Consider the following 27,155-nt stretch of genomic DNA (forward strand, 5'->3'; position numbering starts at 1 on the left):
GAGAGAAGCCGTATTAATAAAATATATAGACGTACTTTATATGCACACATATAAATGCATATATAAATAAATCAGATTGTGTGAATATATTATACATATTCGCAAAATCCAATATCCAATGAAGGATTAACAAAGAGAGAGAGAGAGAGAGAGAGAGAGAGAGAGAAAATCATTTTCTCTGTAGAAGCGGCGAAATGCTTCTCACGAGGGAGAACTCGTGAAATGATATCAACGAACGAGAAAATGATTTTAACTCACTTGAACTCGATAGAATTCGCAGACCAAACACCCTTCAAGCGGTTCACATAGATTGCCGAGCTGGGTGACCGAGAACAATGTCAACACACATATCCGCGTATTTCGATCAATCAATCGGGTGTCCATTTTAGTAATTGGCGTGTTGGGCGGCATGCCAAACTCGTCATTTATACGTAAAACTTAATTATTGGGGATTATGGTTCTTTCCACAATATCGTGATCTTCTGGTTTTTCTGCGCAGTACCGATAAACATTCTTTCGGAGACACACTTTTTTTTCTCTCTCGCCGGATAATCGATTTCTCTGTGGAAGAGCTCTCGCGTTTTCCTAGAAACTTTTATTCCTTTCTTCAATCCTTTTACTTCTAAATGTAAGTGAATAAATACATATTAAGATCGGCTCTTTTAACATTTACTAGATTTATTCACGAGCAAACTTGCACAATTTTTAGGTCTTCTTTTAAATAATTGTAATAATTACGTGTAAAAATATATTAACATTTTTATACGGTTTATGGAAAAACTGTTTTTATATTTTTCTATTTTCATTTGATTCTGCAATGACAATTAATTAAATATTTCTCATTAAATTAAAAATTTAACTTAATCTACGGTAAATTAAAAATTTAATTTATATGATAAAAACACATTTTATATAACGCATATTTTATATGATGCATACATTTATATATTCAACCAATGCGTGCAACTTATATAAGTATGCGCATCGCGAAATTTTCACATCACTGCCTCGTGACGCGATGATAATGGTTCGGACAAATCGTGTAATGATTATGCAACGCACAGGCACCGAATAAACGAGCAGCGCAATGTCATTTACCTTATGATAAAAGCATTGCGCGTTAATTCATAGTTGTACTTGCAAATCAGTTTCACTGCCACTCGCAGATTCCGCGCTACATGTGTTTACGCGTTTTCACATTACGTCCGGTATTGGATTTCTATGGATGGTTACATGGGCCAGTGGAAATCAAGCAAACACGATAGTATAGCGAAACTAACAATACGTCGACCGCGCGCGCGCGCGCTGTTAATCCAACATTTCTAGCTCTCGCTCATCATAGACAATGCGAGACGAGAGCGCGAATCCGCCAGTTAATCGGCTCGAAATCGTTTTTGCGGAGCTCTGTGCATTTGAACTGGCCAACCGCACGTTATTTCTACCATTCAGAATGTCGTACTTCGCTCGCGAGTCGCAACAGAATTAATTATGCGAACAATTACCGTATGTCTTGTGGCCACTCCGCGCAAACGGCCAGTTGAAACGTTTTATAATTCGCGAACGTTCACAGGTAATTTCTGAAACAATTCTGCTAATTGGCCGGCTTGCTTCTCATTTGTCGCGAAAAAGGATAAAAATGATATTTACGCTTGACTCTAACAACATGGCGGTCGTTCTGCTATTTTGCGTAATATATGAATAATTAGTTGTCAACCTCGTGAAGTGATATTTCATGACAATGCATTAATTGGGTTATTCTTACGCCCGTATTTACAGTTGTGCTTCTATTAAAGAATTCAGCTGTAAATTAAAAATCAATAAAAAATGAATCAATTAAAAAATTCGAATAAAGTTTGTCCTGGTGGTATACTTTAAATTTTGTTCCTCATGATTCAATAATCGATTCTTAGAAGAAATATATGCGTGTATATATTAATAACTTTTAAATCTTGTAACATTTTTTTCGGGGTATTGAGAAAAGAACAATTAGTTACGTGCTTTTGATTTAGATCCAACAGATTTTTAAAACTTTATAGATTCTTAACAATTAGTTGTCACATTTGCATAAAAATAAAAATAAACATTTTGAGAAGGTCTAGCGAACAAAGTTCGTTGTTGGTGCTTAGGTCATATAATAAAGTTTAAATTCAAACAATAACAACAAACGTTTCGACTCTAAATGTGGTCCTTTATGCGCAATGTTAAAAATTAACCGAAAAATATCACATGCACAAATCTCGCATCTGTTGAGTAAAGTGCACGAATAATAAAATGAGTTTTAATGAATTTGAAAAATGGTAATGTAAGACGCAACATATCGCTCGCGTAAAAATTAGATTCTTAAAATTATTTTTTGAATAAAATAAAGATAGTCTTTATTTTTCACGTAATAAATCAGAACATTTTTTAAAATAAAGTAATTAACCGACTATTCAAATGCAGGAATTAAATAATTCACGTGTAACAGTTAAACGATTTGCCATTAATAATACCTATAGCAGACAGATCGTAATAAATTCCTTCGATAATTCAATAACAGTATTTTCATCCCAAAACGCGCGCTCACTCAAACGGAATTAATTGTAATCTTAAACGACATTAATCTGTCTACAAAAAGACAATATAAAATATACAGTGTAGAGCTGCTTATATTTATCGAAATGCAAAAATCAGAATATATTCGGTATAACTTAATTTTATAAAACGTTAAATATTTTAAAATAATAATAGTTCTGTCAGCGCGTGCATGGCTTTCGCTAAACATTTATTTTTTTAATAAAATAAAATAAAATGAAATAAAATAAAATAAAGTATTTTTTCTTTCCTCGAGCGAGCAGGTAGCGGTACGAGCGGTTCTGTATTATTTTATTTCTCCTCGAGTTCTTGTGATAAGTACTAAAAAATGTCGTAATATTTCGTAGTTATTATAATAAATAATTATTATTTCGCGGCATTAAAAATTCGTAACCATATTAAAGTGATAACTGTTTCTTGAAGCAGATATCTTACGTGATTTGTTCTTTCGGAGAAGTAACGAAATTATACGGCGAGCGAGAATTGTCTCTTTGAATTCAAATATATCTTGTGCCATATTTTAAACTTTCACTCTAATTAATATAATTTGATTATAGTTTTAAAATTAACGAGGAATAATGTACGATTTGCTGAATCGAGTTAATCAATTAATGAGAAGCTGTGTTATATTGATCGTGTATTAAAAATTAACTTGAAATGCAAGAAATAAAACAGCTATGATCGTTTTGGTATATGATTATTTCCAACGATTAATTACTATTAACTGGCGCGATTAATTAACTCTTGCGTTTCATATTTGTAAACGTATTGGCTATTTAACAGAGCTAGTAATTCGCGCAATTAATTCATTTTACACAGGATTCGATGGACGGCGGAAAATGAGAACGATAAATTATTGTTTTATTTATGCGAATGTAATGCGATACCCTTAATATAATATTTAAATTTTAATGTATTTTTAATTTTCTAGCTGTTTATAACGTAAACATAATTTGTTTATTATAATTATAATTTGCATTATTATTTACAATTTATTACAATATTTCGCTGTTTGAGATTTCGTTCGTTAATTTGTGAGATTTTCAGTTGCCAATCAGAGCATAGAGTTTTGTACTTTTTTTGCTTCATTCTTTCTCAATACATATAATAATAATAAAATACTTATCGCATATGTGATTATCACCAGTTTTGTGCAAAATACCATTCTATTATTTTATTCTGGTGATTAACATGTCCGTACAATTATTAACCATGTTTTTGCGAGTTATACAAATGAAACGGACAAATGTGAGAAGAGCTCTCGGAAGCGTCAAGTGATAGGCGCAGCAATTATGAGGTAAATAACTTACTTCTTGTTTTATTTGTTACTTACAGAATTAATAATTTTTAGCTGTTTTACATGCAAGCAGGTATTACTCTTTTAATTGTTCTGGGCATTACTATAATTTACATATATTTCTGCTTTGCAATTCAACATAATTTCAATGTAGTTACAATTTTGCTGCTATGCATTCGTGACATATTTTTTTTATTTTATTTTATGTATGTATATGTTGCAGGGATTTTGTATAATTTGTGGTTTTTTTTTTTTAATTGCTAGGAAATCTACAAAAAACCAGGATATCAAGGGGTGAATTAAAATTATTAATATGTATAAAGATATAAATGCAATTTATAAATATAAATACAAATTTATATAATTATATTTATATTTATAAATATAATTTATAATATATTTATAAATATATTTATGAATTAATAAAAATTTTAACTCACAATTTCACAGACAGAAGGCGTTTGCGCGCGTGTACGTGGAGAGGGGGAAAAGTGGGTGAGAGACCACTGACACCGAAGCACTGAAGTAACACAACACTTTATTTAAACGACCAAAAATAATAACGGAATTAAAGAACAACGTAATTTAGGAACACATTTGAATTTTGATCGAAACTGAAAACACGTATTAAATGAAATCGCTATCGACACTCTCTCGCTCGCCGTGTCAGACTACCGGTCGAACTGACCATTGCCTGAACAACCGACGATGACAGATTCACTCTTGACAAACTAATGGCAAATGGCACATGGCAATCCACCGTAAGTTCCGTGGGTTCTCATACTCACACAGAACAAAGAACACGCCAGGGATGACGAGCCCTTAGCAACAGTCAGATGAAATAATAGACGAAATGACTAAAATGCAGATGGCTCGTTATCTTTCATTTAGAAGATCCAATAGCTAAAGAGACCGTGCCGGCGAATTACAAAGAGCGACTCGATACAGTAATAGGGTAAATTCGAGTGAGATGGCCTTAGAGGAGAGATGACCCATTTATGTTCATTCGATACTAAATGGCAAGCTAGATTGAAAGAACATAGGTGTGAGCCATCTCTCTTCTATGGCCAGAGGATCCGAGTTTACCCTAATAATATTATAAATAAAAGACGTGAACGCGAAACTGATACGCCGCGGCGATCCTCTCGATAAATATCGTGTTACATCTTACGCCATGACTAATGACACTATCGTTAAATTAAGAATAATAATATTCTGGAACATTCATGATCTCGAGCATTCGTGGATTTTCTAGAAATTTTGCAGAAAAAAAACAAATTACATGAAATCTTTTGTTATGTATTATTTATGTAAAATAAATATAGATAGATATTAAGAAAAATTGTTAAATTATTATATTACACATTATTTTCCTTTCTATATTTTTTAAAATAAAATAAAATTTAAAAACAATGGTTGATCTCCCAATATGCTTCCAAGATTAAGGATGTTCTGGCTATACAATCCCTACCAAATGTTAGCTTTCAATAAAAAATTACTAAAATGAAGACTTGGTATGTATGTCAAGCAACTCAAAATTTTTTATATGTTAGAAAGGATTACCGTTAATAGTTTGAGTATGGTTTTTTGTCATTTAAATAATTAATATTGTTTAAACAATTAAAAAATTAAAAAATTTTAGCAAAAAGTTTTGAAACTTAAAATACAATATTAATGATGTATGTTTTACATATAAAAAAAGTTCTAGAAATATCTTATTGTTTTTATTTATATTTACAGCAAAAATGTCGATAAGGGATAATGTTAATTTCATCAACTTTAAACTTAAATAACTCTTAAATCGTTTAGTAAATCACTTACAGAGTATTTTTAATTTAATTTAAAAGAAACATCTCAAAAAATTTCAGCTATTTCTGAATATATTTGAAATATCTTCACAATACACTTTTAAAATCGTTATAACTCAGCAATCGTTTAGTGGATTCGTTTCAACTTTTTTTTGCAGCATATCAGAAAGACTAAAAGAACAATCTCACAAATTTTTATCGACTTCTCACTGTTTTAAAGATTATAGCCAAAACATCTTTAAATATTATAAAAGTTGCTACACAAGAAAGCAATATTTATAGATTCTTTTTACATGCATTTCACAAACATATAACTAAAGATGGAAACATAAAAGATGGAAAATATTTCAAATAGGTAACGTTTCAATATTTCAAATCTTAACTAATGTATTTCATAAAAAACAAAGCTTTATTCTAATTTTTCATAACCTATTCTTATTTATTAATAATCTAACTTTATATTATTTGAAATAAAGATAATTAATAATGTAAAAACTAATAACTCTCTTACATCCTTACATGTAATATTATAAAAAATTTTTACGATTAAAATATTCCACAATTAATATTTTAATAAACGTCAGGTTTGCATGGAATAATCGTTTTTTTTTTTTTTTTACAAGGCTAAATACATCAGCTAAATACACTCTTGATAATGATCTGCATTCAAATGTGACTATAAAAAATCCATACGTTTAAAAGGTTAACAAATTCCTGGAAAACAGCCTTTTTATCGACAGCACTATGTTTCGTGTCGTTATCATTCGTGGCACGTTTCACGCACTATGAACACGCACTCGCCTACTTGCAGAAATTCTCTCGTATAACAAACGGTTTATGTTTTGGCATACGAGACTTTTCTAAATATCTTATTTAATACTTTTTTTTATTTATGACTTTAAATACTGCCACCAAGATCTTACAACTATTTTCGATCGTTATGCCGATTTGATTATTGTTAGAAAAGCCAAATCCACGCTTAAATAAAGAAAAGCATGCACATTAATGAAAAAAAGAACGCGGGTGACAGAAATTTTATTTGGTTCTTGGGGGACTCAATAACCGACATGGTATACCAGGAATATCGTGGTGCACACCGTAATATTCCACCGCTTTGAAGTCAAAGGACACGCGCTGGTGATACTGATTACATGAATTCTCTTCCCCGAACTAACCATAAATCAGTATCAACGATGTTTCTGGCAAAATGCGTATACGATAGGTTGCATCTTATGATATGCACGCGCGTAAGCTATTATCAACTATACCGAACTCGCTATAGAGTTCAAAGTCAAAACTTATCGATTTACAATTTACGCGGCGATACGAAAACTAGCAAAGGAAGTAGTAGTTTCGTATCCTTCTGAACTCAATCGCGCACAGACGTGACTTTTCGGAATCGCTCAAGAGATGATGATGTGCACGATCGCATCACAAAGACGATATACGTATAATGCGCTGCGAAAATCACTCAACTTCTGTGCTTGTTCCGCGCGTTCAAGAGAAGCCATGTTCCATCTCTGCGATATAATAGGGGAGATGTGGGTTTTCCTTAAAGACTTTGAAACTTTAAGGGCTGCTTATATTAAATTTTTTTAATTGACAACAATGTTACTTAACACTCCTGACGATATTTTGAATTCGAATACGGTTTCCTTTGGAAATAAGATCAATTTATTGCTTAAGGGGGCCGTTTTACATACAACGCCCTTACATTTTAAATTCTAGATATCTAAAAAAAATGAACGTATCGTATTTGTATGAAAAAGAAATTTTTGCAATTAGGCAACTATCACCGAGCATGTTTTGCGAGCGTGCCACAAACGATAACGACGTGAAACGTATATAGTTCGTTCGTCACCACGGCGTTATCGACGAAAAGCTTTCCGTTTGTTAGACATTTGTTAATTGTTCGATAATGTTGGTTTTTTATATAGCACGTATTCTCTGCAACAAAAGTCAAATGCGAAGAATTTACTTTGAAGTGTAATGTGTGTTTTTGCAATTTTTTCTATCTTAATTAGTAATCTAAAAATACAACTTTACCTTCTCTTTATAACTCTTATATTCTACAATACAAATGATATGTTTCTTTCAATTAAGCTATTTAGCATACTGTTTATTATCACACAAAGTTTGAAATAAAGACAAATCTTTATTATTATTATATCAGTAGATAATTTATATTATATTAGTAATTACATGTTACAAGTATAATATAAATTACTAATATAAGTAATAATATCAGTAATATTACAATACTAAAATATTATACTAGTAATATTACAGCTAGAGTTTTTCATATAACGTTTTGAACATTGACATTTGCAACTGAATTTCCGTATTTTAATCCGCGCAGAGATTATCTCGAAGATGTCTCATTTATTCACTTATCTGTTTCGACGTAGAACCTGATAATAATTTATATAAAATAATATTCTCTTTTCTCTCATTTCTCTTTAAAATACCATAGCGATTACGACGTTATGCCGCTTTCGATGTACAGTTGGGGACAGAAAGGTTGTTTGGTTGAATTTCCTGTTTGGAAGTGGACGAGCACTAATACACACAGCTTGCGCAGTGATTCATCATAAGAGCGGACAAACAAGATGTCAGATATATTGAAATGTTAAAAGAAATTGGTAGTTGCTGACATGGTAGCTGGATATAAATATAGAATGCATTCCGAAACTCAACCGGGCAACATATCTATCCCCAACTGAACATGCGAAATACGTGGATAGGATAAATATGCACGGAGTGTCTCCCGCGGACATTACAAACATCATTTTTTTATGAGAGTTATACCGCTCTCGCGTAATGTTACTTTCTTTCCAGAACACGTCCCGTACTTGTTATTCCCGAGACCATTCGTGACGCGCTTTTCCCGTATTGGGTTAAACGCGATTCACGAAGGGTGGCGTGTGCCCGACGATGCCTCTCGTGCTCGTTATCGTCCGCGCGGTTCGTGAAATGTGCCCGGTCGCGCCGTCGCGCACGCCCGGTATGTATCGAGGTGATCGTCATTATTTTCTTCGATTTTTCTCACGGCAAATTGTGCGAGCGCAAAACGAATTCGGTTTTGCGATGCGCCCGATGGAGCCGCCGCGCCGCGCCGACGACGCGACGTCGCTCGTCGCTCGTAATTGCGTTTCGACGTCGGTCAAATTGGCTCGCTTGCTTCTGGTCGTCGGATGCCTCTCGTCTTCTCTCGTTCGAATGAGAGCCGCGGGAACCGTGGCCGAGACACGGAAACTTTTACCCGTATATACATCGATTTTCGTAACCCCCTTACGTTTCGTGTCCGGTGCCCCGCGCGGCAGTTCCGAGCGGGATTCGATTGAAACGGACATTGAATATCCGTAGAAATATGTGCAGATGAATTGTTAGGTATATATGCAAACCTTAATATTCAGACTAAGCGATAGTTTCAAATTGTCATAATTCTCTTTTCTCGTTCCACCTCTCTTTTCTCTCGATTTATCTTTGCTTCTATTAATGATCAAATGTTCAGAGAGCCTTCTATATATGTCATAAAAAAATTTTAATGTGATTTATTTAAATGTGAGAAATATAGAAAGTAGTGATTTAATAATTCATTAGATATGAATAATATATGCGTATTAATACTCAACTAATTCTTTTTAATGCGCACATTTTTGCAGGCTAAATAATTAAGTTTCTGCAAAAAGATTAAGTGCTCTGTAAAGTCTTAGGTAGTGTCGTATCTTGAATCAAAATAAAAATTATATTGTTTATAAAAATAAAAGATTTCTACACACATGAAAATATCATTCTACAGCCAAGAAAACCAATTACTTATTTTATTTTATTTGTTTTAAGCAATACCTTCCTTCAACAGAGAATATTTTCTTAATAATAGTTTTAAGATGTACTTGGCACAAGTCTTAGAAAAGCTTATCATTTTGTGAAAGCGCAACTTTCACGCAAAACAAGACTTTTCTTCTTTCAAGAATATTATATATGTAAGTATATGCTTCTCTCTTCCGTAGACTCTATGTAGTAAATAAACCGAATTCCTGTATATTAATTAAATATTCTTCTTTGAAGTACTAAACTTGCTAAGATAAGAAATATGTTTTGAGTAAATGTAATCTGTGTGTATAAAAATGTTTTCGATGACTTTATACGGTAGATTTGTTGATATATAAACTTATCAAATACTTAAAACAAATAATATTTACTTGCAGGTAGTATATACTTTTCTGTGTGTATAAATATGGATTAAGAATTTTGTGTAATATCTTGAAAATAGTGTAGGTTTGAATCACACACATGTTTGCTTCGGCAAATAGAGTGCCTTTTATGTATTGAATCCACTTCCAGCCCTTATCAACAATAAGTTAGATATATTTAATAAGAGGAGATGCTATTACCGACTTTATTGTTATTTAATTCGCAAACTCTGCGGCCCCGGAGGCACCGCGAAGAATTTATTCATCACCTTCGTCTCGCGTAGGAAGTGCGCCGCGTTAAACGTGAAACTCGTGAAATTAGCAGTTCATGGTTGCCCGTCATGCTCACCATATTTCCGCCGCGCAAAGACACTCGCCCCTCAACCCCTGTATTTCTCACGGTGCCGCGAGCACTTTGTACCGCGATGTGTCGATGAATATTTAAACCGCTAGTTATCCATCACGTACAATATTAACAGCCCTGTCAGTGCCGAGTGCGAAAGTCTGATTAAACTGAAGCGCAAATAACGTTTTAATATTTCACGCGTGCCACGCGTTAACAACACCTGCAGCCGTTTTGGCAATAATACGCGCGTGTCTGTAGACACAAGAAATATTCATTTTGGAATCAAACCCGTTCCTGAGTTTCATGCGAATCTCCGGTGTAATGTTTATTGTCGGGATAGTTGTCTATGATACACGGCACGCGGAATTAAATGCGGCATTTAAATGAATTCGGACCGACGCGACGCGACGGTTTTCATAGTGCATGATTCTCGGATGCTCGGGGGACGGGGATAAGAATGCCGCGTGCATAATTCGCGCAATAAATGCAATGGCATTTACTAATGAATGTACAATAAGGTGCTCGAAACGTACTGTCCCCATATTTTAGCTACTAATTCTACGATTATTTTTAATGGAGTTTTTAAAACTCTTTTGGCGACTGATCATCGATAACTATTATACATATATGTAAAATTAAATTTCTGTTTTGAACTAGAGTTTAATTAAATAAAATTGTTTTACACTTGTATGTGCGTTGTATTTTATTCATCTGATTTTACTTTATTATTATAAAATGCTTGGATAATCGTTATAAAATTATTTTTCCGAAATACAATAATTTTATTCTACTTTAGCGCATATATCTAGATCTCTTGATATTTTATACAGATATGCACGTTTTATTTTTCACATGTTTACATCCTGTATATGAAATATCGTGTTATTATCAGAAATTATACGTGCATCAGATAGCACGCATAAAAAACTTTCAACGCTCTGTATCGCGCACCGAATATTCGAGTCGAATATACAGAGTCGTCAATGGGACAAGCCGAAACAGATTTGATCGAATCACTTCTATACACGGAACTGTATGCGAATATTTCCAGAGATATGAACTTTTTGTTCTTAATAAATTCCGCTATTCGTATACACATCGTATCAAATATTGAACGCCATGACGATTCTTGCAGTGGAGCCTTGCAGCTTTACTGTCAAACGCAATCAAGCGATTTTTGACGCGGAATTTTTACCAGAAAAATGGAGCGGGGCTTAAAGTAAATTAAAGACAGATTAAGTTATCATCTAGTTTGAGAAAAAAAAATATTGTAAATTTCGAGTATTAATCCCTCGCAGTTTCAAGACCCATGACCTCGGAAAAGATTTAAGTGTTACATTACGTGTCTCCGGCAATACTAAGCAAATTTAAGCTGACACAGTTTTCGGTAATATGGAAAACCGTTGCTAAAAATACTATACAAGCGCAAATACTAAATTTTCTTGCGCGTTTTATCATGTGCGCGATAAATTATTCCAGTAAAAAAAAAACAATATTAACGTTAAATTAAATTAACTTATAAAAGCTGTCTATTTTTTACATGAAATACGAATATCGAGACAAAAATATGTAGCATTTAAAAAATAATAAAATATAGAATAATATTTCAATATTTGTTTATAAAAATATGTCCGTTTTATTTCTTTATTTCTAGAATGCACAACATTATTGGTAGCTCGTAATTCCATTGTATTATCGGGAAAGTTCTTCTCGATCCCATGAGCACTCATCATGCGAAATGGCCATGACGAGAAAATATGTAGGTGTAGGTTTATGTATCCACAAAGTATAAGAGCCAATCGATATTTATCGATCGACCTACCAAAGGCGAGCAAAGGACACGCTAACAAGAATCCTTCAACAATCACTATCACTCATCAATAGTCCCTCGGATAAATACTTTCACTGACACTTGCTGATTAAACAAATTGAGAAATATAGCGCTCCAGAAAGGAAAAAGAATCTAACACTAAAAAACTACTTATTACTTGCGAATATAATCTCGTTAAATTGTCAAGCATTCAATTTATTAAATTAATGTATTAATAATTTGCTAAAATAGAAGTGTTACATTAATATTTTTGATTACTATTATCTTAGTAGCAACCTGCTGTTTACTGCCCTAGATTTATGTAATAAATCCGAGATATAAACAAAATATATTATTTCAGTCAATCGGCGCCAACTATATGAGGTTAATAAAAAGTTATCTGGACAGATACAAATTACATTACACTTCATTCTTGGAGTGACTTTGCGTAAGCGCTGATGATATACGACAATCGAATCGGCACAATACATTGTGACGATTACCATCGCGTTTCTCGTTGGTTCTGGTGATCAGTCACACGATAGGTCACGGCCATCCATCGCACCGCACAAAAAGAGGGAAACGGAAAAGTAAAGGGGAAAAAAAGAAAAAAACAGATCCGATAATGCGCCTCTTCACAGGACAATCGCGACAGCTATATTTTGTCAAAGGTTCTCTTTTTTTTCCACTCGAAACCCGCTCGGCCTGTCAGTCACGACCTCGATGCCGCCTGACCGAGCAGAATAAAGCGATCTAGAGTTCGTTTACATCGGCAGTTGCTGCGATCGCGTGTGAGACTGTAACTCTTGCGGATGGTTTTGAAACCTATGGTCCTGTCGTGCGCGCACCTTCGCCATACATGTAGATAGATAATAGCCGCGCGATTCTCATCTCATATCGACACTGGATGCGACATGCAATGTGATTTGGATCGAAATATAATAAATATTTAATTGATTTTAAACGCAATTAGTATGATAAAGATTTAAATAATAATAGAAAGAATTTAAATCGCGAAATAGAGAATTGAAATATATATAATATCTATATAGTCTATTATAAATCGTATTTAGATTTCTTTTTAAAAATTTTCAGATATTTTAAAAGAAAATATTCGGAAATACCTGGCAATCGCGATGCTGTTTGAAATGTCTGGAATATTTTTAGGATTGCGCAATATATATTTCTCATATATTGCATGTTTCGCTGTAAGGTGAACCCGATTACAGCGTCACTGTCACATTATATCGGCGGTAGCCTATTTATATTTTACGACATGACGTGCAGTACGAACAAAATATGAACAACGCGACGAACTGCAAAATGTGTAGCGAACTAGAAACTCAATTGTGAAGAACATCTCAACATTTGAACATAAGACGTATTAAACTCTCGAATATTATAAATATATTTTTAACGGATATCTCTCGCGCTATGCATTTCAAATACTTGTTGAAAATATAATTTACGAAAAAATAAAAAATAAAATAATTCGATTTTAATCATTAATTATACCCGATTAATAATTTCATATTTATCTACGATCAAACAGATACACTGCTTGTAAAAAGATGCTCACAAGGTATTATATTTAACTTGTTATTTTTGAATAATTATGAAATTAAAATTTGCAATGTAAAGCTAGAAAAAAAGTTAGAGGATAGATAGGAAGATTTGCTTTTATCTTACACCCCTGAAATAATTTTGCTACATTTATCTGAAAATAATGTACACTAGATTTCAGGATAAGCTCATATTTCCAACTATATATCAAAAAGAGTTGAAGAACGTAACGACACCGTAAAGACATCTTTAAGACACCTTTTACATGTCTAAAAGATATCTTAAAGACATCTTTATGGTGTCCTCTAGACATGCGTGCTGTCTGGGCAGCTTCGATCCTTTCTAAACAATCCCGTCCGACGAGTGGTACCCTCGTTTCGTTTCCCCGGCGATAAAACGTCGACGTGCAGACTAAAAAAAACCTCGCCTCTTTCGCGATAATTGACGCGATCGGATATCCCGCCGGAACGTACACGGCAACAAGTAAGCAAGCAATAGCCTCACCTCGCGCGCCCTCCGTCCGGAGGACAGCCAGGAGCCGAAGTAGGCCAGCGGAACTCCGAAACTTCAACCCTTGGTGCTCCACGCGGACGCACGAACGCGAGTTCTTACTTCCATCTTCCGTGCACGCGTCGGCGCCAAGTTTCCCGATCGGCACGCGACGACCATCACCTCATCACGGCATGACGACCGACGGTCGTGGCTCGCTTCGCGGCGTCGTTGGTACATCGATGACGATTCGGTCAAAGTCAATCGGCGTTCGAAGTTTCAACAGGAATCCCGTGTGAACGTCGAACACTGCTCTTGAGCGTCCTTCGAACGGTCTTACAGCGCATATATATCCGGAGATCGTTGCTGATCGCCGTCGCGGGAGATCACACTCCGCGTCCACTCCGATCGATTCGGATCGTCCTAGACCGTACTTAATTCGCGTTCAACAATACAGCGCGCGATTGTCCTTGGCGATATTAGGGTCTCGCGGCCAGCTCGTTAGGATATCCGACGGTATACGAGATCTGAGAGGGACAGGCTTATTGAGGGACGTTAAATTACCGGACACTCGATGACGGGCACAATCCAACGGGGTAGTTTTTTCGCGCGCGACGTCCCTCCGGCCATCGCGTCCGACCACGTCGTCCGCGTTTTCACTCGTTCGCCTCGGCACTCTCGCGCGGCATTACGTATTCGCGCGGGATACGCGCGGACGATCGAGACTGTTTAACAAAAAGGAGCAGTCGGTGACGTGTGCCTCGATCGGTCGTCGAGACGACATGGATTTTGCGCGTCGCATCGATCCACGATCGATGTTATTCGTGCCGCGAGTCGGCTACTTTTCCTCCCTTTTCTCGGGACACGGTCTTTCAAGGCGAATCGCCCGACGAACACGCGGCGAGGATTCAAGTGAACGCCGGTGAGCGTCGCGACGCCGTGCACCGTCGTCAACCCCCCCGTTCTGACAGACACGCTTGCGCAGAGGGTTCGGGTACTTTTCAGCGTACCTGGGGGATGAATCGTTTCTCATGGAGTCGTTATCAATTCACCTACTTTCCACTCATAATCATCGGCGACTCTCTCGGTGCCGCTAAAGTATTTTCGATTAACGGCCGCGAGTTCTGCTCGATCGCGACCGGGTCGCGCGATCAGCGCGAGCGGCGTTTCGAGCCTATTATAATCTTCGTGAATTTAATATTTGTGACGCTGTACGGAAATATATATACATCGATCGTCAAAATAGGCGATATTAAAATTTTACTCGGTAAAAAATTTTGTGTCAACACATTTTACATGTCCCAATTTATCCGCTTTAATTTTTATGTTAACAGAAGGCAAATATGTAAATAAATAACACGAGTAATATGTGAAAAGTTAACACAAAATTGTAATACACGGACACTATCTAAAAGCAAAATTTATGTTAAATGAACATATTTGTAATGTTAAATTAAAATAAAATGTTATTCTTACTAATGTTATTAAATGTTATTCTTTCTTCTCTTTTTCTCGCAAAAAATAAAAGACAGCGATTTTTATAATATTTAGCATAAGAAAATGTTATATAACATGGAAACTCTTATACAGAGGAAAGTAACAACATAGGTGTTCATTTTAACATATAAAACGTATCATCAAGAATTCGTGCATTTACATATAAGTTGTGTGTTATTTCAACTCTTAGAAACGTAAAATATTTAACTTAACGCAGAAAAGTCAAAATAACATAGTGACAATACACATTACATTAACCAGTGTATATTGAAAATTTAACACAACAATTTCTACACATACAGAAATCCACTCAAATACAACATGTTTTTCACCGTGTCAAACATATTTCGTTTTTTGTAGCAAAATTACGTTTAGAGAAAGAAAGGCTCGTATGCAGGGACTCAAAGCTGACCGACAGAATCTACCGCACGCGGATTCACCACTTGATAGCAGTACTCCAAAATAATAGTGAGCGATTCTAGAGATATGATTCCGTCCTCGGTAGATTCTGTCGGTCGGTTTCGAGCCCCTGTATTCGAGTCTTTCTTTCGCTGCTCGCGCAATACTTGAGCTTGCTTTTTCCGCGCGCCTTGACTCGCGTTATTTCGTTAGTTCGAGAAAAACTGCATTTCTCGCGCGCCTTCGCCCGCTCGATTTCTTTTGTTCGCAAAATAAAACTACTGTAAATAAATCTTGTAAAAATACTCAGTTTTTAATTATAGACATTTTTGTTACTTAAACTTTTCAATATCCTTCAGACTCAAATTCCTTCGCCCATTCGCGCACATTTTTTGGTGTCTTCTTAGCACAGTTTAATAAGTTGGAATATATATTATAAATAATACATATACACGCGGAAATTAATATTGAGCTGCCAAAGATCTAAACTTAAACCAAAAATGGCTTGTATTCTTATTCGGTTGTATATCATAGAAGTCTTGTTTTCTCTTATCATTTATTACGTTTAGCATATAATTTTTACATAATATTGTTAATAATATCCTGGCGAGATTTGGTTGGGATTATATCTATATTATGCCAACGTTCTCGATTATCCGGATTATGTTTCATCCCATACGATCAGAAATGTTTACGTTGTTGCAAACTCGTATTACAATGGAAAATTCAACTGCAATTCTATTTTTTGCTATAATACATAATAAATTAACAAAGGATTTCAAACACGAAGATAGTCAATAATACATGCATAATTTAAAAATTTGTTTTTGTAAACTATCTTGAGGTTTGACCAAGATTCGACCAAGTAGCATATATAAAACAAAGATATATATCGATTTTATTAATTATTTACTATGAAATATTTCTGTCTCGGATACACTGCAATATCTTATACATCTATATCTTAAAATATCCCTTATTCTGTCTCATTTGGACATGAGATAATAATACGAGATAAAATGTATAATGAAAAAGGTCAAAAGACAAAGATTTGTGAAGCGATCATATTTATAGAATCAGAGAATTATTTATCTCAAAATATATCTGAGATAAATAAATACATAACTAATATGCAATTAATTTCTAAAGGGTGGCGCACATAAAACCGGCTCTAAACGCAAAATACAGTTACAAAAAATTGTTTCGGACCGGTTTTATGTGCCAATCTGTATAATATATCTTCTATTTCATAATATATCTATATATGTATATTTATAATATATTTTCTATTTTATAATATATAATATATTTTATAATCTATCTAATTTCTCTATATCTGTACCTTAGAGATAAAGGGTCATATCTTCAGTTTTTGTCAAAATGGAGTTAATACACATTTCAATATAACAGAAGCTTAAATTGTATAATGGTCTCATGTCTATTATTACTAGTTCTTAAGATATTTAGAAAAAGTCGTATTGAAAATTTTTATAGTGTCTAATTTTTAGACCAGGTACAGCATGTTATTGGTAGTTGCACCATTAAACATGTCAGTTACTTTATTAAAAACTTACTAAATTAAGTTGCTACTTTTATTTTTTGTCTAAAAAAATATATTATTCCTATAACTAATAAAGCTCACAAGATTAAAAATCAATCGAAAAATATGGAGCATCGAGCCGTAACTGGTGTTGTTGGTGTTAAAAAATTATATATTTAATATAGATTATTATATTAATATATTATTTCACTATTTAAAACTTTAAATCTTGTTCTCTTGAAAAATGGACACACAATCCTTTACCTCTAAGCTACAGATACATATCTTTGGAATAAATTTTCTTAAAGTTCAAGATCACGCATCTTCTTAAACTAATAATAACTTTTAAAGTGGCAGATAAAGTCTTCCGCACAAGACTATTGTTCATCGCGAGACGAAACTGTGGAAATCATCGGGGCAACTATTTGCAACAGTGATTCGTAAGTTTCATTATGGAGCTGCTACCGAGTTGTAACATAAGTTTCTTTATTAAAACGGGTGCAATAACCGCAAATAACCGCGCAATCTTATCTCTCGTAGCAATCCCTCGCGATCGTAGCTGCGTCTTCTCTTTCCTTCAAATTATGCGGCGTATCGGCCGTTCGCTAATCCGTTGACACTTCATAGTTTGTCAAAGGCAAGTTTGCATTACGGAACTTGTGTTATAGATGGGCGGCTGGAACCAACTTCACGAACATAAGGTGGAAGAACGAGAACGAGCTGGCAATTAGATAAGGCGACGGGAACTATTATTAAAATAAATCAATCAGAATTTAGCACTTTGTCGTTGTCTAATTGTTGCATTCTCCAATTAATATCCGCATGTTCTTGTTAGTAAGGCTTTTAATAGCGTATCGTTAAACAGTATCGCATGATTGATTTTAATGTTGAAAAGGAAAATGGCAATACATGACGATCTTATAACAATCTCTAGCATTTCAGACATATACCACATTTACATTTAATTACTTATAATTAATATCAAAGAGATATATTTGTTTTACAAAAGATAGCAACTTACTCACTAATATTAATTAATGTTTTAATAAAATTATGATTATTCTTCCATTATTCATATATCTTTTATTATAGTTTATATATTTAATTATAAATTAAAAGAAGCAAAATAACACTAAACAATAAAAATAAAAAATTGAATTTTTGAAGAAGTTTTAAATATAAAAAATAATAATATCAATAACATCAAAGTACAGTAACATTTTACATTTAGATAGATAGTTTAGATTTTAGATAGTTGCTGCATCGCATTCTTTATTAATTTCATCGTGCACATAGCACTATACAATTCGCACGGGGTATGTATTCCACAAAATTGTGTTCGATTTTGCTGTATATTGATCTATTTAATAGGTAAAGCTTTGGAAAATACGTTTCGCATTATCTAGTGCAATCGCAGCAACCATATACCTGACAACAGCCACTGCATACAAAGCTTCCGTCAGCGTGTCCTTTCCTTTGCTTTGACGTGAATGTGCAACAGACCTTTGCCCAAAATTAACCCCACACGAAGTAACAAATAGAATATGTTACTCCGTTACTTCGTGTCGGGTTAATTTTGGGCAAAGTTCTATTTCGTCATGTCGTGAAAACGTGAATATTTGAATACTAATTAAAATGATGTATAAAGTAAGGCATTGTTGCCAAGTCGTGTTGTTATCCGCTTGCTTGGATTTTTTCGGATTTCCTTGGAGAGTACAAAAAATATATAATTAAGTAAAACAAATAAAAGAGGATAATTAATTGTATGCTTATTGCAAGTACCTTGAAATTATAAGTATTTTTACGTAAAAATATTTGAATAATACGTACTTTTATGTATGTATATTCATATGCATATATGTATTAGGTCATAACAAAGTTCGTAACGTTTGTTTAAGGTGGCGAAGAAAGGTGAGAAGTTCTGAAAGGAATTATGAAGTTACTGTAATGTTGGCAAATGGTAGTGGGACAAAACGGCGCATATGTAGTTGAATAAATACTCATGCACGTATGTAATAATTGTCTTAAAATTTCACTAAAATAACGCTACGAACTTTTGTTATAACTTAACATATACAATGCAAATTATTGAAATTATATATTTTTTATTTTAGTGAAATTCTAAGGATGCAAATTATATTTGTATACATGTACATATAACTTGCATCTATATAGTGCAAAAAAATAAAAATTCTCTCACATAGTATCGAAACGTTTATTGCGGCCAAACCGAGTCGTCCTTGGATGGCAATGACTGCACGAACAATAACGTGTTAGTGCTCGCATTAATGCACGAATGTGCCTTCTATTCGACCTGAAACGAGGAACCACTCCACGGTACCTACGTCGTTTCTGACGTCACTATACGCTATATTCCGTACTTTCCGTGCATCGGGGTTAATTTTGGACCACAGTACTCAATCGCACACGATCTTCATCGAACGCTTCTCCTGAGACAGGTGTGCCCGTAGAGACAGGCTGTAGGCACGTTTCATGCACCTTATTGAGCAAAATTGACACAAGGCATAGACACCCTTAATGTTATTAATGTTTGCTTTTGTCAATAGAAATAATATTCCGATACTTTTGGAAAAATATTTAAGTAAGTACGTATAATAATATTAAGCTAAAACATTAGAATATAGATGGCAATAAAAACTAAAATTTAATTACAAATTTGCTTAGACTTTTCTATACCTATAATTAATTCAGGTAGCTTTTAATCAATCCAACTGGCCAATTGATAAATATTACGACGTTGTAATATTTATCAATAAAGTTGAGTCGATCAAAAGCTATCTGAGTTAATTATTTAATTTTTTACTGACGTAGAAAAGTCATTGTTTTTTGTTTTTCTAGCTACTTCTATTCTACTGATAGATTGTTGTCAGCGTACTTTACATTTAAAGTCACAAGTGTCTGTAGTATAATTATCACAGAACTTACATCAAAATAACATTGTATTCAATTTCTGTAACAAATATACAGTTTTTTTTCGGTGTCAGTTTTTTGACGGTGTCTACCACGCAGAAGAAAGGCGTCCGCCGTCGTGAGTGCAAACTTGAATAGGGTAATATCAGAGTGAATTTTCGGTGAGATCCGGTCGGTAAAAGCCAGCCTTCAGAAAGACGTCGCGACGGAATAAACGGTCCCACCGGTGTGACGAGGACCGTAGGCTTCACGTTGATGAAAAGAGGAAAGAGAAAGTGAGAGGGAACGAGCGGAGGTGAGTTCTCATCATCCTCTGCTAATATTTACTCGTGTAGACACAAAGACACCACCTTCTGGTCATCTAAAGAACGATCTCCCTTTCCCCTTGCAGCACTGATAAAGATATAAGGAAGTCATTCACATGACCGTTAACTCCGCTTATTATCACTAGCAATATTCTCGTCATGACTTTCGCGATTGTGAAATAACAGTCAACATTGAAGCTTTAATGCTTATAATTAGAATGACGACTGGCAGCATCATTAATTTAGGAATAAAAACATAGGGGTAAACAATACAGTTGTTGGCCATTCTACAATAATTGGCCACATCTTAAAAAATTAAAGATTATAAAGAAATACTATTAAAATGTTTTTAATTATAAAAAAATAATAATTATAATATTTATGTATTTATAATTAAAAACATTTTAATAGTATTTCTTTATAGTCTTTAATTTTTTAAGATGTGGCCAATTATTGTAGAACGGCCAACAACTGTACTTTTATCCTTAATAAGCATGGTATAGACTATAGACTATAGATGTAAGACGCGTAGGTTTTCGATTTTGATAAAAATCTGGATAGTCCAGACAAAAATATATGCGTGTATACGTATAATATACAACGAATCGATGATATCTTTATTTTTAAGATGTTTCGTAGAGAACAGCCTTATTGTAAACCTATAACTTAGTTTACATTTAATAAGGACCAAAAACCATGGTCGAAATGTTGTGTATTTGATTATTATATATAATATATTAATAAATGGCCAGTTGGATCGAATCAAAGCATCTCCTTTGTTAATTATTACTGGCGAAGAAAAAGATGACCTCAGATCTCTATTTTTATTTATATATCTTTTATAAAATTTTAATGTGTAGAAAGGTGAACGCTAAATTTTAATATAAATACAAATTAAATATCAAAATACAATATTGAAACTTTTAATATATATAATAAACCTGTATTAAAATTCAATTTATCAACTACAGTATACCTCTTGCAGAGATATTGTGCTTTTCAATATAAGTTAGGTTTTCCAAGAATATGCTCGACTCGATGCAAATGCATCTCATCTGAAGAAATCAGATATGATCATGTACGGCATGAAAGCTATGATTTTTAGGTCAACCCGGTTTCTTTTGCTCTCTCGCAACGTATTTGATAAAATTTTTTTTATTAAAGGCATAAATAACAGCATATTTCTAAATTAAAGGAATTTTGTTGATAAGATGTTTTGGCGCAGCCAATTAACATTTTTATGTATAAATATGATGGAAAATTTTAGAATAATTAAAATAAATACATTTAAATAATTAAATAAATTAATAATCAAGTTTCAAAAAAAAATTAAATCGGCAATTTATAGAAAAAATATTGTTAGTTAATTTTTTTAACATTTAATTTCGAATTTGAGAATAATAATGAGAATATAAACGATTATAAAAGTTTAAAAACTGATTTTTCCTTGTAATAAAAGATTTTTTTTAACAATTAAGTTAGGATTACTGATTACAATATTAAAATACAATACAGAAATGCTATAGCCAATATAACAAAATGTAAATCTTTCTTTTTATTTTATAGAAGAAATTTAGTCTTTAAATAGTGTTTAAAATTAAAAGTACTTTTTACGTAATAAAGTTTACGCTGTACAAACAATTCAATTAGTACAGTAAAAAGCCAAGCACTCAGGAAACCATAACATAATATTACATAAGCGGTACAGAGCGCACTCAATAATTCCGAACGTAAAATTTTCTCTTTAATTTAATAAACAAAACCATTAATAATTATCAAAGCAAATTTAACATTATTTATTATAATGAACGTTTAAAAGACGTTTTTGATTTTTCAAATATCAAACATTATGTGTTAAACTTGTCGTTCTATACAGGGTGAGTCAAAAATTGTAAAACTTTGTGAGCGTGGATGAAAGTATGAATAAATGTCTCTATAAACATTAAATCGAAAATGCTTCGTTTTCAAAATAATGGACATAAATGGGTATCAAATGACTTTATTTAAAAGTTATATCACTCATTTCTTCAAATGGAAATGTTATCTACACTCTGTTACAGTAAATTATGAATATACTAACACTGTTCAATTAAACTGCTTCAAGTATACTAATTTGATTGTAGGTATAAAGTACGTTATCTTTTACTGTAATTAAGTATAGAGGCCTGCATTAAAACCTCCTTCCCTTTTCTTTCAGTGGATTATAGTAGCGTGTGCTGGTAAACAAACGCTATTTAGAATCAAAATACTACAGATACATTATAGATACAACAACGTAGAAAGAAAGATTTTGATCTGAGAATCAGACATTATGAAATCTATTTGTGTCCATTATTTCGATAACGAAGCATTTTCAGCTTAATGACTATAGGAATATTTGTTTCATACTTTTTATCCAGGAACACGCTCACGAAGTTTTAGAACATACTTTTGACTCATCCTGTATATAAATGATAAAATTTTTATAATAATTATTGTTGAAATACTGAACAGAATGTGTTTTTTTCCATGAGATTTGCCAATAATTGCATTTAACGGTGAGACAATCGATATGTCGCGATATGAGCCAGAGTAATTATCGTATTTGTCATAAATGTGCTTTTTAAAATAGCAAAAATTATTCACAGTATTTAATGGCCCGACAAATATCAGATTGGCAAACAGTGTCTACACCAGCTATTTTGCTTGCCGTATAGATGCATATTGCGTATTTAATTACGTATGCACGTCGCGAGTGGACCATCTAAAGAAGAGAGAGAGGACGAAGCTTTCAAACGGTCCTGTAATCGAATTTCCGAGCTTCCGTCATCGATGTTACCGAGGTAAGCAAGGTAGGCAATGTAAGAGGCAGTTTGCAAAGGCTCTCAGAGCAAAACTCGCCTTCGTTGCCCTGACTGAATTAGGCTTCGGTCCCGACTAAATGATAGACTTTTTATTTCGTCGTTTTCTTTTGCCCGAGCACGACGCGGCCACCGTCGCCTCGTCCTTACCAGCGATCTGCGGATCTTGATTTGATTTTGTCCCGACGAAAAACTCGAGGAAGCCTCGCGGAATGACCACTTACGTCGAAAATAGATGCTAATTAATTGGTTGCTTTAAAGGTATTTCGATGGAAATTCCGTGACGCATCAGAGAATTTATGATTTTTAATAAAAATTGTATTGGCAAAAACATATTGTAAAAGAGCTTTGTACATATTCTCTGGCGCGATTAAAAATTCAAAGAACTGACGTTAAAAGAAACTTCATGTTAGACAAACTTAATTGCAGTTGTCTGCTGCGTAAGAAATTTTTGTTTGAATTATATTAGTTACTTAATATAAAAGCAATATTTTTCCTAAGACAGTGTAAATTTAGGCTTTTATTTAGCAACAATAAATTTGTCGTGCACCAGATTATTCTTTAGGAAACAATTTTGTATAAGCTGCGGCCGGTAGATATTACAGTAGTTAAGAAAAAGGCGAGCACTTTTTTAATACCATAATCTCAAGTTGCTTCATTAATACGTTGAAAAAACATACGAGGGATAATTTCTCTTTTTTAAGGTAAACGAAGAAAACAATTATTAATATATATGAAAAGTTCGCTTGCGGTACATATTGCGGAAAACTAATACGACCAAAAAATAAACAAGTTCCTCAGTTTTTCAGTATCCCGCAAGCGTTTTTTTATATCAAGTTTCGTTCATCGCAAATGTTGATTGTGGGTGAGTGTTGATGTCTAGATCGACTCCCGAAGCAGTCAATTTGGAGATAGCGCTCTAGAGTCCCAAAAAGATGATCAAGAAAATGATAGAATTCTTGAAGCGAACTAATAAAATCGATTTTTATATTATTTCTCATTTTTCTAAAGCGAGGGTCTTGTTCATCCTAAATTGGTACGGCCATTCATTACTTTCATAGAATATTTCATAAAATATTACTATAAAATAAAATTACTTTGACTTATTTATAATCTGTTATAACTTTTTGAGATAATAATTTATTTCGGAACACGATAAAGCGGATCACGGTAAAACTATGCATAATATCCAGGAATTACGCTAAAGTTATGCATATAATACGGAGGATATATAATGCTAAAAAATTGGTGCAAATATTATAAACATATGAATTATTAAATAAGCATAAATATTTTGAGCAAATGCGATTAAAATAATATTTCTGTACATAGTAATCTTTTTCGTTTTATATACACCGTTTTAACATGGGATATTAGAGTTATAAAGTATGAAAAAAACTATAAAAATGCAAATCTTCGCTATGGATATTCCTAATTCAGTTAGTTGATAGATTTTTGAACAAATGAATTATTACTCTGTACCAGTGCAGTTTTGATGGAAATAAAAAAAACGATCAAGCAAACGTAATTCTATTTACACGGTTCGTATTTGCATTTCTCCGGCGCGTAAATAACCTGCGCGTATATTCTATATGAAATCTAGGCAAAGCAAAATAAAAGACACAGGAAATATTGCTATTTGTCTCGATTTAGAAGAAAGAACTGAATTTATTTCTAATCTAAGTATTTGTGTGGAAAAAAAATATTACGTATATTATTACTTCCGCGCCGCAAGGCAAAGTAGTAAAAATTGAAACGCGGGAATCCCCAAGGTGAAAACGTATATGTGTGTGTACGTCACAGAGTTGTCGTATCATTTTTTTCATTTATGAATCACAAAGTACATGTACCGAGATATCCATAGTATCGTCATATATCATATATAGATTAAGATTTACCGGACAGATTATTCTCTAGAAAAGATACTAACAAGTTCGAGCCGACGACAATTCTTTCAGCTTTTTATAATAAGTTCATGGAAATTAATTTTTGTTTGATCAGTCGCGTTCAATCTTATCGGAAGGTTGACAGGAGAATACTGCGAAAGGAAACCAGCAAAACAGAGATTAATCGGTGATGCATATCCAAGAATATATAGGAAATTCATTATCACGATGTATTTAATTTAACTGCAATCTCATGAAAGATTAATTTGCAGTCGTCGTAATAATGATAAGTAAAAGGTAGTATCCTACGTTAATCAATTTTTAATTGATTTTTACGTGCAGAAATATATTTGAACGGTAATCATCCGACTTGTGACCCTCGTAATTACAAGATAACGATTTGCAGAACGTGAAACTCTTCAGATCTTCAACTCTTCGTCGGGTTATTCCGCAATATTCTTCTTAAGCTGCAAACACATTAGGATTTTGTTTCATGAGACATCCGATAAGAACGATAAAATTCATTATCTAATGATAACTCGATTTACCGGTTGAATTAACGAGCATTACACTTCTAAGATTTAAAGCGCATTTTTATCTATACTCGGTGAATTTTCTTTTATAAAACATTGCTTGCATAATTACATTATATTACATTATATTATGGTATAATGTTCCGAGAAATGTTATCAGATACTTTGTTTTAATTTTATTGGACTGTTTCAGATAATGTTGCTGGATAAGTATGCTGGAATGTCTCTGAGATATTTATAATTAGACGCTCACGTAATGTCCTAAAATAATCATATTTGTTAACATTGCAAAGTGATATTTTTCATCATATTAATTTAAAACAATTGCGGTATGCCGCCATGAAGAGAGACAGGATTATGCACTCGCGCATCATCAATGCACAATTTCAAAGTACCTTAATTCTCCAGGGAGAAATTTGCAAAGGAGAAAATTATGCAAACACATACGCAGTCCACCGTTTCATCCGTACAAAGACCGGGATAACCCGAACAAACTTTCCCAGGGATTGTTTCTCAACGGAGCAACGCTTCAGGATTGTCACGAGGTACCTATCTGGTAGCTACCTGGAACTTTAAGCTTGCCATCGAGTATAATGGCGTTCGAGCTTCTTCATTATGCAGGCCAATCATGACTGCAACTTCCTTCAAGTCATCCGCCGTGTGTCAGCCTTTCAATTATACATATAACTCTCCATTTGGTTCACTCTGTAGTATTCCCGCTACTTATAGTTGTCTTTTTGTATTAAAAACTAACTGCATTAGCTATTATAAAAATTGGATTTTTTAATTAACTGATTTAATTAACTTTTTTAATTAACTAGTAATTTTTTAATTCTGATATATTTGAAATTAAAATATCGAAAGGACGACAAAACACCGATTTATCGATTAAATAGATTAAATATAACCATAAAATGTATTATAATTGTACGGATATAGAAATGTATGACACAGAATAATTACAAGGCAGCAATAGAACTTCTTAATTTTGTATAGCTAAAATGAAACAACCTCTTTCTATATAATGTTATTATTCCCATTAATACCAGGATAATATATTTAAGTTCAAGAAAAAAAATTAATTGTTTGAAAGAAATCTTTTTTTTAGTATTGTCAGAAAAAAAGTATAAAAGTTAATTTT

General features: G+C 33.4%; 1 protein-coding gene across 1 annotated transcript in view; it reads right to left on the reverse strand.

Moving 5' to 3' along the window:
• The window catches only part of Machr-b (muscarinic acetylcholine receptor), a 48,617-nt gene extending 33,573 nt beyond the window's left edge, over positions 1 to 15,044 (reverse strand). Inside the window, exon 1 of the mRNA XM_071795797.1 lies at positions 14,099 to 15,044. The gene's annotated coding sequence lies outside the window, so the exon portion shown is untranslated. The remainder of the gene's footprint in view (positions 1 to 14,098) is intronic.
• Positions 15,045 to 27,155: the final 12,111 nt, after the last annotated feature.

The sequence above is a fragment of the Temnothorax longispinosus genome, chromosome 12, assembly GCF_030848805.1.
Source record: "Temnothorax longispinosus isolate EJ_2023e chromosome 12, Tlon_JGU_v1, whole genome shotgun sequence".
In the NCBI taxonomy this organism is placed as follows: domain Eukaryota; kingdom Metazoa; phylum Arthropoda; class Insecta; order Hymenoptera; family Formicidae; genus Temnothorax; species Temnothorax longispinosus.